The sequence below is a fragment of the Oncorhynchus keta genome, chromosome 34 (genome assembly GCF_023373465.1).
Source record: "Oncorhynchus keta strain PuntledgeMale-10-30-2019 chromosome 34, Oket_V2, whole genome shotgun sequence".
Lineage (NCBI taxonomy): Eukaryota > Metazoa > Chordata > Actinopteri > Salmoniformes > Salmonidae > Oncorhynchus > Oncorhynchus keta.
The window spans coordinates 34,185,444-34,200,319 of record NC_068454.1 but is presented as its reverse complement, the minus strand read 5'-3'; the positions used below and the strand labels follow the sequence as shown (position 1 = coordinate 34,200,319).

The window sequence follows — 14,876 nt, the reverse complement described above, 5'->3', positions numbered from 1 at the left end:
ATGGATGCATTATGAACAGCTGTCTGGCAGTGATGTACTATAAATACAAACTAATCACAATTTATTAAATAATCAGAATATGCCTGCATTATGGAATGCATGCACCAGAATACTTTCGAAGATACAAGAATGTTTCATCATGTCTCCTGCTAAATAACTACATTTAAACTTCAATGGCATATGGACGTCCCAAGGATCTCAGATAGCACAGACCCTTTCTCTAAACCTTGCTTGCGCACCATTTACATTGTGTTGCATGGTGGGACACTTTTTTTCCAGGCTCCAGCTGTGGCGCATGCGCGATTTATCTCTCCCATATTTCTATTCCCAACAAGCTCGATAGAAATCGAGCAGTGGCACTTGTACGTGGGAGCGCATTAATCTTGATTTTCAAAGGAATAGCTAACCTGAACCTAGACTTATTTCAACATTTCTCAACACATAATCCTTAAAAGCTAAATGTGGACTATTTAAATGCAAGGCATGGTATTTGGGATATGCTAAAACCTTATTTCTGACTCCTGCCTCTCAGCAACAGACCTCTGCCTGGTCTCTGGCTGTCTCAATTTTGGCCCTGGCTCGACTCGACTGACATTTCTGCAAAGGGCTTCGGTTCATGGTGTTATTTTTACTAAATTCTCGGGTTGCTGGGTGTCGTTTTTGTCATCTGAAAAAGGTAACTTAAGGTAAGAGTGTAATATTAGTTTACAAATTTAAGATATATATTTTTGCAAACTCTACTGTAGCTGGTTAGCTAGCTAAATGGCTAGCTAAGTTAGCTACTAGTAGCACAACAAAGATGTGGGAAAAAACATGTATTCTGTCATGCAGGGACTACTGTTGAAGTTGTAGCTATCTTCACTAAGCGTGTTCTTGGCTGTGAAATTGTTCGTGCTGTGTTTATGTTATGTCATCGTCAATAACAGGGTAGTAAGCGTAGCCAGCAAGTAGCAAGCTCCTTAAGTAAAGGCAGCTAGGTAACTATAACATTAGCTAGTAGCCCAAGATGTACTCTTAAAGAGCCTACCGTTACTCCTTATTAGAAAGGTCCAAGGACCTTGTTATTTTCAGAGGTAAACAGCCAAGTAGTCCATCTAAACGTGTATCTATTCTCAATTGCGATATGATTTTAGAAGCATAAAGCCCTTTACTTTCTTATCATATCAAAAATAATTTTACAAATGAAAAAAAAACACTGTCACCAGTGGAGGCTGCTGGAACGGCGCATCAACACATGGAAACCGTGTGTTTGATGTATTTGATTCCAATATTCCTATCCAGTCAATACCACGAGCCAGTCCTCCCCAATAAAACCACCACCAACTTCCTGTGCTTGGACATTGTTTCATCTGGCTTTATCACAGTTGCAGCCGATATTATTTTTCAGTGACGAAGTTTCTGGAGCATGCTAGATAGCAAGGTAATTGACACAGGTGGTCCCTTGGTCAACGGGTATGTATTCTGTAAAGTTCTGTAACTTGGAGATGGGGCCATGTGGGAACACTAACCCTATAAAAGATGTGTCAATTTTAACATTTATTTTATCGCTGATACTATCAAAACCGTATCGCAAGCCATGCGTGTTAATGTTCAGATGGAGCGTCTGGATTTAACACAACTCACACACACTTATGCTGTATTGTACTGTGGTTTCAGAGGAGTGTGGCACAGTAATAATTTACTTGATTTTAATATAATTGTTTTTTTCCCTAAATCCTAATCCTGGATAGTGATGACGATCTGTAACCGTTTGGGTTTTGTGCTGTTTGATTTCTAAACCAGATGAGTTTTCAAACGTAAGCAGTTGCCCAATATTATGGTGGGCATGCATGATGTTGGATGCGTTGGAATATAAAGCATGGAGAAGGATACATTGTCAGCAGGATTATAGTAAAATCAATTGGGGGAATTAATGTTTGCGTTTCAAATACTAAATGTTCAGTGAATGTGAATATATGTAGGTGGTTTAAATGATTAGCCTAACTTTGTAACTAACCTTGTAAAAGTTGACGGTGGCAAGTTCTATTCTGCTACTAACTATGAGTGTGAGACATGTTTTCCATAATGTGCCCATTTTATGCATATACCTTCGAACAAAGAACACATCACATTTAGTGTTTCACCATTTATTGAGAACGGAGACATAGCAAACATGTATCAGGCAGTATTTTAAGTATCTAAGTATAGTGTAACTTACCAATCTGTGTACACTGAACAAAAATATAAATGCAACATGCAACAATTTCAAAAGTCTGTCAATTGAAATAAATTCATAAGGCCCTAATCTATGGATGTCACATGACTGGGCAGGGGTGCAGCCATGGTTAGGCCTTGTAGGCCCCCTGCAGGTGAAGAAGCCGGATATGGAGGTCCTGGGCTGGGTTGTTTGGCTAGTTAATGTACAGCCAAATTAATATTAAATTCTCAGGCAACTGCTCTGGTAGACATTACAGCAGTCAGCATGCACTCTCCCTCAAAATTTGAGACATCTGTGGTGATGTGTTGTGTGACAAAACTGCACATTTTAAAGTGGCTTTTTATTGTCCCCAGCACAAGGTGCACCTGTGTAATGTTCATGCTGTTTAATCAGCTTCTTGTAATGCCACACCTGTCAGGTGAATGGATTATTTTGGCAGAGGAGAAATGATCACTAACAGTGACTCAAAATATTTGAGAGAACTAAGCTTTTGGTGCGTATGGAACATTTCAGGGATTTTTGAGTTCAGCTCATGAAACATGGGACCAAGACTTTACATGTTGCATTTTTAAATCTTTGTTCAGTGTATAGGGTTCCACATTTTGGGAAATATTCAGAGGTGGGAATTGACAGAAATTAATATTAATTCCATTTAAATGTAGATGTTTTTTTGCATTGGATATATTTACCATATAGTAGATATACACTACCGTTCAAAAGTTTGGGGTCACTTAGCCTTTTACAATTATAAACTTGGATTAGCCAACACAACGTTCCATTGGAACACAGGGGTAATGGTTGCTGATAATGGGCCTCGGTATGCCTATTTAGATATATCATTAAAAATCAGCTGTTTCCAGCTACATTAGTAATTTACAACATTAACAATGTCCACACTGTATTTCTGATCAATTTGAAATGGACAAAATAAAATGCTTTTCTTTCAGAAACAAGGACATTTCTAATTGATCATTAGAAAACCCTTTTGCTATTATGTTAGCACAGCTGAAAACGTGTTGTGCTGTTTAAAGTAGCAATACAACTGGCCGTCTTTAGACTCGTTAAGTATCTAGAGCATCAGCATTTGTGGGTTCGATTACAGGCTCAACATGGCCAGAAACAAAGCACTTTCTTCTGAATCTCGTCAGTCTATTCTTATTCTGAGAAATTAAGGCTATTCCATGCGGGAAATTACCAAGAAGCTGAAGACCTCGTACAATGCTGTGTACTACTCCCCTCACAGAACAGCGCAGACTGGCTCTAACCAGAATAGAAAGAGGAGTGGGAGGCCCCGGTGCACTACTGAGAAAAAGGCCAAGTACATTAGTGTCGAGTTTGAGAAACCGACGCCTCACAAGTCCTCAACTGGCAGCTTCATTAAATAGTACCCGCAAAACACCAGTCTCAACGTCAACAAGGAAGAGGCGACTCCGGGATGTTGGCCTTCTAGGCAGAGTTGCACAGAAAAAGCCATGTCTCAGACTGGCCAATAAAAAGAAAAGATTAAGATGGGCAAAAGAATAGACACTGGACAGAGGAACTCTGCCTAGAAGGCCAGCATCCCGGAGTCGCCTCTTCACTGTTGATGTTGACACTTGTTTTGCGGGTAGTATTTAAAGAAGCTGCCAGTTGAGGACTTGTGAGGCATCTGTTTCTCAAACTAGACACTCTAATGTACTTGTCCTCTTGCTCAGTTGTGCACCGAGGCCTCCCGCCTCTGTATGCCTATGTAGATGTTCCACAAAAAAATCAGCCGTTTCCAGCTACAGTAGTCATTAACAATGGCTACACTGTATTTCTGATCAATTTGATTGTATTTTAATGGACAACAAATGTGCTTTTCTTTCAAAAACAAGGGAATTTCTAATTGACCACAAACTTTTGAATGCTAGTGTAATTGCAATTGATTAAATCCTTCCAATAGAAATAATTTAAAAAACAATTTAGTTACAAATTGAACTTTAATTAAATGAGTTGACTCTTGCCGAAGAGTTGACTCTTCACATTACGGAATGATCCCCAATGATTTATCGCATCTCCCCAAAACATTTTCAACATACTCTAAATACTGATACTCTAGTATCTAAATGATACTCTAGAAATGAAAGCTTTGGTTGTCTTCCTCTCAGGCTTCCATGTCCTCTCCCTGGACCTCCTCAATGTCCACCTCTTAAACAACAGACTCTGGGGCATCATCTTTACTGTCATTTTCCAACCTTGTTGAGGGTGGCTCATTGTCAGGATCAAAAAGCCTCAAATATGCCCGGATGGCCATCAATTTTTCAACCCATGTATTGGTCAGTCTGTTGCGTGCTTTGGTGTGTGTGTTCCCAAACAAGGACCAGTTGCGCTCTGAGGCGGCTGATGTTGGTGGGATTTGGAGGATGATTGAGGGGAAAGAGACTCAGATCCACAAAGTCCCTTCCACCAGGTGGCTGTGATATGTTGGCACGACTGCCACATTGCATCTCCATCCCAAAGCCCTTGCTCGAAAGTGTACTTCGCCAGACTGCCAAGAACCTTGCCCTCATCCAGACCAAGGTGGCGAGACACAGTAGTGATAACACCATAGGGCTTGTTGATCTCTGCCCCAGACAGGATGCTCTTGCCAGAATACCTGGGGTCCAACATGTACGCTGCGGCGTGTATGGGTTTCAGGCATTAAACATGTATGGAAACAAACAAATTAACATTCCTTAGTTAGCAGGCTCAACAAGCGAAAACCTATATGGTAGCAAAAACGAACTAGCAGAAATTGTTAACAAGTTAGAAATTATTTCAACACTTTGCTGTAGGCTACCATTTAACCAGTTAACAAAAAATCATGTATGTCATATAAAATATATTCGCCCCACCCAGTATTGTAATCCAAAACTTACCAGAAAGCATGTAGTCCTTGGCTCAGACTGTGTTGACGTGTGGGCTCAATAGCATCTCATTAGTTTGCAAGATTTTGAGAATCAGTTGTACATGTGATGGAAGAGTGCACTGCACATGTGATGGAAGAATACACTCTGCAAGTAAGGGTTGCAATTCCATTGATTTTGGGATAGTTTTACCAAAATATGCCACAAGACCTAGAATTGCCTTGTGTATCCCACAAAATAGGTTAACTGTTAATTTAAGCAAAATTCCCAGGCTTCCCTGGGAACATTTCCCATAGAAAATGTCAGAAAAAAATCTGGAAATTTCCCGGACAGTTTCCCACCATTTGCAACCCTATCAGTGTATATAGAGCAGATTCCTAAACTCGATCTTTGGGTTTAGCCTGAGCCTCTAATGAAGACTGTAGAACTGTCATCAACGCATGCTTCAGTACCCCCCCTCTCTTGTGGAGCATTTCTGTTACCAGGCCACATAGATGTATCAAAATGATCCCACCCTGGTCACCAGTGTAGCCCATGGATATAGAGTGAGAGAAGTGCCTTAACATAAGGCAATTTTAAGATCATGTGGTCCAGAGATGAGAACTCTGCTATCTACGGCAAAAGCCTGTACTCCTGACAGGAACAATAGAATTCATCACTGCATGTTACAATAGTACCGTAATTTCCGGACTATAAGCCGCTACTTTATTCCCACGCTTTGAACCTCGCGGTTTATACAATGACGCGGCTAATTTATGGATTTTCCCCGCTTTCACAAGATTCATGCCGCCAACAAACTGAGCACCGTCACATAATGTGACGTAAATCGAGCGCGCTCAAACTTCCCATCATTCTGATTACGGTAGTAATTTTGTCACCCTCATCATGGCGAAGACACGGAGAAATGCATATGATGCAGCTTTCAAGTTGAAGGCGATCGATCTGGCTGTTGGAAAAGGAAATAGAGCTGCTGCACGGGAGCTTGGCCTTAATGAGTCGATGATAAGACGTTGGAAATCAGCGTGAGGAACTGACTCAGTGGAAAAAGACAACAACAGCTTTCAGAGATGAAGAAAAGCAGATGGCCCAAAGTATTTGCAGCCACTCCACATCAGTGTAAATCGTGCATTTAAGGTGGCGCTCCTTGTTCAGTGGGAGGCTTGGATGACAAGTGGGGAGAAATCCTTCACTAAAACGGGCTGCATGCGAAGAGCAACTTATGGTCAAGTCTGCCAGTGGGTCCTGACAGCGTGGAGCATTGTCAAAACATCCACTATCATCAACGGGTTTCGAAAGGCTGGACTGCTGCGTGTTGAAGGGGCAGCATGAGCTCAGCGGGGTATTTGCCTCCGGATGAAAGTGACGAGAGCGACAATGAAAACGATCCAACATTGGATGAAGCAATTCTGAGGCTATTCAACTCCGACACCGAAGGAGATGGTTTCAGTGCACAGGAGGAGGAAGATAGTGACCAATGACATTCTTGGTAGGCCACTGTTTAATTTTTGTTACAAGCCGTGTTTCTTTTAAAGGCTGTGTAAAGTTAATTTGTTTCAATGTACCGGTAGGCACCTGCGGCTTATAGACATGTGCGGCTTATTTATGTACAAAATATATATTTTTTTATAATTCAGTGGGTGCGGTTTATATTCAGGTGCGCTTAATAGTCCAGCAATTACGGTAAATATAATTTGTCACCTCAACCTAATTCTCTATGGAATTTAGTCTTTGATATTCTCTAACAAGCATTGTTTGCATGGTCAACTTACACAAAGTTATGACACAAACATTTACCCCTCCAGACATGCCACTAGTGGTCTTTTCACAATCCCCAAATCAAGAACAAATTCAAGAAAGCCTAGCCTAGTGGTTAGAGCGTTGGACTAGTAATCGAAAGGTTGCAAGTTCGAATCCCCGAGCTGACAAGGTACAAATCTGTCGTTCTGCCCCTGAACAGGCAGTTAACCCACTGTTCCTAGGCCATCATTGAAAATAAGAATTTGTTCTTAACTGACTTGCCTAATAAAATAAAGGTAAAAAATAAAAATAAAAATTATATAGAGCCATTATTGCATGGAACTCCCTTCTATCTCATATGAACATGAAATGAAAATGCTAAAGCAACACTTCAGCACAACGCCTCTCCCCTAATTTACCTAGATATTTTGTGTGTGTGTATTTACATGGAGGCTATGCGTGCAATAGGACCCCAGGAAGAGTAGCTGTTGCTTTCGCAAACAGCTATTCTAATATAATACCAAGCATGTATATCAGTAGTTGATGGGTCTTCAACTCTTAAAAATTCACTAGACTATGTAAGACAGGCTGTGTCACAACCGGCCGTGATTGTGAATGCCATAGGAAGGCGCACAAATTGGCCCAGCATCGTCTGGGTTTGGCCGGTGTAGGCCGTCATTGTAAATAAGAATTTGTTCTTAACTGACTTGCCTAGTTAAATAAATACAATTAAACTAAAAAAGACAACCCAGAAAGAAAAGACAACAGGCAAATGCATGTGGTCTCAATGTCTAGTGACATTAGGGCTAGTTCAAACTGCAGTAGGATGGTTCTCCTCACAGGTGAGTGAATCAGCTAAGCCAATGCTTGGTGAATAGCAATTGGTTGATATCTGGGAGCAGGACACAGGAGAGGAGAGCTGAATAGATCATGGGAGACAAAAGTGAGAGAAGAATAAATCAAAGAAATCATCACTGAAAAGGGTTGTAGTTGATGAGCTTGAAATGAACATCCTGACAGACTAAGAAATTACAACAGCTAGGATAAGGATAGAGGCAGGGTGCTCTGCAACCTACTTTAATTTAGCTACAGATAATGTGATATAACCAAATATTTTGGTATCATTACTGATTCTACAAGTTCACCTATATAAAAGCAGCCATAGATTCGTCAACTAACCTGTTATTGGCGATACTCTCTTCGTTCTCGATTCTGGAAAACAATTATCTTATCGACTGCCTTCAGAATGTATTCATACCCATAAACTTATTCCCCATTTTGTAGTTACAGCCTGAATTTAATATGGTTAAATTAAATGGGTTTTTTTCACAACCATTCATACCCCATAATGACAAAATGAAAACATGTTTTTAGAAACTTTAGCAAATATATTGAAAATGAAATGCAGTTATAACTCATTTACATAAGTATTCACACCCCTGGTGGCAATTACAGCTTTGAGTGGGTATGTCTGTATCAACTTTGCACATCTGGATTTGGCAATTTTCTCCCATTCTTCATTACAGATTTTCTCAACCTGTATTAAAGGGTAACTTTCAACCCCAATTTCAGCCTTTGCCCAACTCCTTCAAATTTTCTGAAAAAATGTATTCAAGTGAGACGGTGGGGGGGGGGTTGCTCATAAATATACATTTTGGGGGTGGGTAATCATATATTTGTACCTCATCCCAACACTTTCTCACTAAACAATACTTAACACTGGATTGCTCATGCTCTGATAATACAATTATGTGCCTCTCGAGCAAATATTACTCTGGGAAGTTTGCTTACAGTGGTATGGCACCAAGTTCCACTCGTGGTGTAAGTTTGAAAACTCCATGGGACACAAAAATCATTGAAATGGGCCGCTAGGGGCGCCATGTGCAACTGACGTGTTTTCCGTTTGCTCCCGTAGTATTCTTAAAGTTTATGGGAATTTTGCAGCAAAATCATATTTATTTTCAAATATTAGTTTGGTGATCCTTTTACGTAATACCCAAGACTATTTTGCTTTCAAATGTCAGCATGTCGACGAAACACATAAGGCAAAAACACGACTTTGAGAGAACCTGGCCTACAAGACCCATTTTTACCACTGCCGTCTAAGGGCCCAGATACTCGCACTTTACTCGGGCGTGCGGCTTTGCCAGGTGGCGCTGTAATTAACATTCTCGAGGCCGTCAAGCTACTACGCTCGGAGATAGTTGAGATGGAAACGGAGGTAGTTGCTACGATTGAGGAGTGAAGTCGGGACCGCTATTCCCGGCCCGTCTATGGCTTTCTCCTGATGGAAAGACTACACCTTTGATTCTCCGGAAGAGGCTATGGGTCCCATTCAACTCCACATCAAGAAGTCAAATCAAATGTATTTATGTAGCCCTTCGTACATCAGCTGATATCTCAAAGTGCTGTACAGAAACCCAGCCTAAAACCCCAAACAGCAAGCAATGCAGGTGTAGAAGAGGTATATGGCAGGGTCTACAGTCAATCACGGATTACAAAAAGAAAACCAGCCCCGTCACGGACCAGGATGTCTTGCTCTCAGGCAGACTAAGTAACTTTTTTGCCCGCTTTGAGGACAATACAGTGCCACTGACACGGCCCGCAACCAAAACATGCAGACTTTCCTTCACTGCAGCCGAGGTGAGTAAAACATTTAAACGTGTTAACCCTCGCAAGGCTGCAGGCCCATACGACATCCCCAGCCGCACCCTCAGAGCATGCGCAGACCAGCTGGCTCGTGTGTTTACGGACATATTCAATCAATCCTGATCCCAGTCTGCTGTTCCCACATGCTTCAAGAGGGCCACCATTGTTCCTGTTCCCAAGAAAGCTAAGGTAACTGAGCTAAACCACTACCGCCCCGTAGCACTCACTTCCGTCATCATGAAGTGCTTTGAGAGTCTAGTCAAGGACCATATCATCTCCACTCTACCTGACACCCTAGACCCACTCCAATTTGCTTACCGCCCAAATGGGTCCACAGACGATGCAATCACACTGCACACTGCCCTAACCCATCTGGACAAGAGGAGTACCTATGTGAGAATGCTGTTCATTGACTACAGCTCAGCATTTAACACCATAGTACCCTCCAAACTCGTCATCAAGCTCGAGACCCTGGGTCTCGACCCCGCCCTGTGCATCTGGGTACTGGACTTCCTGACGGGCCGCCCCCAGGTGGTGAGGGTAGGTAACATCTCCTCCCCGCTGATCCTCAACACTGGGGCCCCACAAGGGTGCGTTCTGAGCCCTCTCCTGTACTCCCTGTTCACCCACAACTGCGTGGCCACGCACGCCTCCAACTCAATCATCAAGTTTGCGGATGACACTACAGTGGTAGGCTTGATTACCAACAACGACGAGACGGCCTACAGGGAGGAGGTGAGGGCCCTCGGAGTGTGGTGTCAGGAAAATAACCTCACACTCAACGTTAACAAAACTAAGGAGATGATTGTGGACTTCAGGAAACAGCAGAGGGAACACCCCCCTATCCACATCGATGGAACAGTAGTGGAGAGGGTAGTAAGTTTTAAGTTCCTCGGCGTACACATCACAGACAAACTGAATTGGTCCACCCACACAGACAGCATCGTGAAGAAGGTGCAGCAGCGCCTCTTCAACCTCAGGAGGCTGAAGAAATTCAGCTTGTCACCAAAAGCACTCCCAAACTTCTACAGGTGCATAATCGAGAGCATCCTGTCAGGCTGTATCACTGCCTGGTACGGCAACCGCTCCGCCCACAACCGTAAGGCTCTCCAGAGGGTAGTGAGGTCTGCACAACGCATCACCGGGGGCAAACTACCTGCCCTCCAGGACATCTACACCACCCGATGTCACAGGAAGGCCATAAAGATCATCAAGGACAACAACCACCCGAGCCACTGCCTGTTCACCCCGCTATCATCCAGAAGGCGAGGTCAGTACAGGTGCATCAAAGCTGGGACCGAGAGACTGAAAAACAGCTTCTATCTCAAGGCCATCAGACTGTTAAACAGCCACCACTAACATTGAGTGGCTGCTGCCAACACACTGACTCAACTCCAGCCACTTTAATAATGGGAATTGATGTAAAATATCTCGCTAGCCACTTTAAACAATGCTACTTAATATAATGTTACCCTACATTATTCATCTCATATGTATACGTATATACTGTACTCTATATCTACTGCATCTTTATGTAATACATGTATCACTAGCCACTTTGTTTACAAACTATGCCACTTTGTTTACATACCCTACATTACTCATCTCATATGTATATACTGTACTCGATACCATCTACTGCATCTTGCCTATGCCGCTCTGTACCATCACTCATTCATATATCTTTATGTACATATTCTTTATCCCTTTACACTTGTGTATATAAGGTAGTAGTTTTGGAATTGTTAGTTGATTACTCGTTGGTTATTACTGCATTGTTGGAACTAGAAGCACAAGCATTTCGCTACACTCGCATTAACATCTGCTAACCATGTGTATGTGACAAATACATTTGATTTTGATTTAGAAGCATGGTGGCTAGGAAAAAACTCCCTAGAAAGGCCAAAACCTAGGAAGAAACCTAGAGAGGAACCAGGCTATGAGGGGTGGCCAGTCCACTTCTGGCTGTGCCGAGGGGAGATTATAACAGAACATGGCCAAGATGTTCAAATGTTCATAAATGACCAGCATGGTCAAATAATAATAATCACAGGCAGAACAGTTGAAACTGGAGCAGCAGCACGGCCAGGTGGACTGGGGACAGCAAGGAGTCATCATGCCAGGTAGTCCTGAGGCATGGTCCTAGGGCTCAGGTCACCCGAGAGAAAGAGAGAATTAGAGAGATCATACTTAAATTCACACAGGACGCCGGATAAGACAGGCGAAGTACTCCAGATATAACAAACTGACCCTAGCTCCCCGACGCAAACTACTGCAGCATAAATACTGGAGGCTGAGACTTGCTCATTGATCAGCAACTGTTGCTTGCTAACTGTGGATAGTAAGTAAGTAGCCCACCTGTGGTACCACTATTTTTAGTTATAACTGTATTATTCCTGTTTGAGAGTTGGCAAACCCACTCAGGCTTATTTGATGTGATCTAATGTTTTGATCATCTAGTGTGCTTGACTTAACACTGGCATTTTTATTTTATTGTATTAAGGGTTTACGTAATTCCTTTGTTTACGTATTCTCTCATTGACCCCAAAACGTTTTTGGTTATTTGTTTACCACATCCGTTTGTCTCAACCGAGTAAACCAGTAAATGTTCCGAGGCTACACGTTTTTGGGCTTTCTTCACTTCAATGTTCAAGGTTTTGAACGTCATTTATACGCAGCAAACTTTAAACATTGTACAGACATAGTTTTGTGGTCTTGGCTGTACGTTGTCACATCGTCCAACTAGACTATAATGTTTTGGGTCATTATTACTATGTTCTTCTTACTTCAAATGAGAGGTTTTGGGTTGAGCCTTGATATGTTTTATTTATTTTCTCTCAATACATGTTATAATACTGGGAATATAATTTTATACAACTACAAGTGGTGCTTTTCTAATTTCGTTTGCACACGGGATTGACTTAAAAAAAACATTTATTTGCTGCTTGTTTCTCTAACAAAGAACGCTACTTTAAAAGGCTCTACTGTGGGTTTATCACCACACTCTCACAGACATACTGTGTAAAGAAAATATGTTCTATTTAGTCTTGTGCCTCATTGGGGAGATATTGTCTGGGATCGGGGGGAGGAAGGAGGTTGAATTGTTCAGTTCTGATGTTGTCATTCTGTCTTTTTCCCAAGTGTCTTACACCGTACATTATTACTGAGACAATTTATCCCGGGGTTTTTGGGTATTCATTGCTTTTCCACTCTGTGCTCTAATGACAGGGTGGTATAACGGGAGTGCTCATGGTGGCCAAACAATAATAATATATTTCGTTGAACATCAAAGGGGCTAACAACCCTGTGAAATGTTGGAGGGTGCTGAGACATTTAAAGGGCAAGCTCGTATGTGTTCTCAATGGTGTCTTAACTCAATTTCACTCTCAGATAAGGAGTTTGTCCATTTCATTTCTTCTGAAATAATCTTATTCCTTATTAATTCAACCCCAGGTATGTCCTGCTCTTCTATATGGGAGTCCCTCAAAGCATACCTACTTGTCCAAATTATACAGCCAACAAAAACAAATCTCGCTCTTTGAGAACTGAGCGAAGCCATAGCTACATTGGATGAGAAGTATGTTACAGATCCTTCCTCTGATCTATATAAAGAACGCCAGCTACTCAAATCTGAATTTGATGAGCTCTCTACCAGACAAGCTGAACAATTACTCTTACGAGCTCGATACAGTGTTTTGAGCAAGGCGACAAGGCCAATAAACTCCTTGCACATTAGATCCGTAAATCTGAGGCCTCATGTTTAATCCCACAAATAAGGACCCTGTCTGGTGCTACCACAGTTATACATAAAGAGATCAATTCAAACAGTTTTACTCTGCGCTATACACCTCAATCTCCTCAAGACTCTTTGTTGATTGATTTTTGTTCTTCGATGGTCTGAATATGCCTTCAATTGATAGACTCCCATGATGGTTTAGAAGAAGATTTTACACCTGAGGAGATTGCAACTGCAGTGTTCACAATAAAAAGTGGTAAATCACCGGGTCCAGACGGTTTTCCAAACAAATTTTACAGGACGTTTTCTGGTCTACTTTGCCCATTCCTGTCTTCCCCCCCCCCCACAAATCTTTATCAGACTTCAATTGTATTACTATTTAAAGCCAAAGGTTCCCCTGGAATGTGGATCTTATCGCCCAATTTCCTTTTATAAACTGGGATGACAAAACCTTAGTCATCCGTATGGAAGGCTCGCTGCACCAAGTAATACACTCTGACCAGACTGGCTTTATGAGAAATAGATGGGGAGCAGCGGTGAACAGCAACCTTCAAGTCTTTCCACAGATTTCCAATGGGATTCAAGTCTGGGTGGGTGTCATGAAGCGCATGTCCCTGAGTTCTAGACAATGACACTGAATCAAATTATTGATTGGAGAAAGAGTATTGTATCTCTTCAAGGTATAACCAAGAATACTGAAAGAAAAGATAATGTGACATAGGCATATATCTCATAGTAGAACTGCAGTGTTGTTCTCCACTTTCTGGAGGACAAGTTTTGAAATCAGTGGAATTAGAGTATGATAGCTAAGAGAACACCTGTCTCTGGATTACATCTTCAACCATAGCAGCGTCCATCCATGATAGTCTAGGTAGTTACATTTTCAGATATTACAGTTTTCATTTCAAAGTGTACTGTTAGCTAGCTAGCTAATGTTGTGTGTATGATCTTATTCGTATCTCAGAGCCATTTACTTTGCTAGTTGTAGCCTAATGTTAGCTAGCTAACATTTGAGCCTGGTTGGTTAGGTACCTGCAGATTCAGGCAGGGTAGTAACGTCATGAGTTGTGATTATGGTTCATTGTTTACCTAGCTAGCCAGTTACATGTCTTAACAAAAGACTCCAATACACAAGTAACCATTTCAATAGACGTAGCTGGTAAATTCTCTCTGGCTGTCTACTTCGATTTCAGATCACTCTCGTCTGAGTGTGCCAGAGAACAGAATATCTGACGAATTTACGAACGCTTAACACCCGTTGATATGACCGGTGTCAGTAAACATTGGCATAAAAACATAGTGTTGCCAGCAGCACAATTGCAGTCACCAACACTCTGGATCTCATAAAAACAGCCTAACCAGCTCTGCTAGGGTGAGCTGTTCTTTCATTTTTGTCTGGAAGTAGCTAGCAAGCTAGCCAACATTCGCTTGGGTGCTTGACTGCTGTTGTTAGGACAGAATGCTCAGATCAACACTTAAGCTTTAGGCCCGCCTATCTCTTTAAGAGGTTGTGAACGATGCTGAATGGGTGTAGACAAAGATGAGCTCTCCAGTAGGTACCAAAACGTTCAAATTTTCTGAAATATTAGGTTACACGTTTATCATCTTTCAAAGCAGAATTACTTTCCCATTGTTCCTCAAATGCAATTTTTGTAGCTGTTTCTCTTTGCTTTTATCCCATGTAAAAAAA

At 41.8% G+C, this 14,876-nt stretch overlaps 1 protein-coding gene across 4 annotated transcripts in view; it reads left to right on the top strand.

The window, feature by feature from the left end:
- The first annotated feature begins 334 nt into the window (after positions 1-334).
- Positions 335-14,876, top strand: part of LOC118366990 (methyl-CpG-binding domain protein 5-like) — a 59,364-nt gene continuing 44,822 nt past the window's right edge. For 3 of the 4 annotated variants that reach the window (XM_035749900.1, XM_035749897.1, XM_035749898.1), the window contains exon 1: positions 335-686. The gene's annotated coding sequence lies outside the window, so the exon portion shown is untranslated. The remainder of the gene's footprint in view (positions 687-14,876) is intronic. The other variant, XM_035749899.1, reaches the window with a different exon arrangement.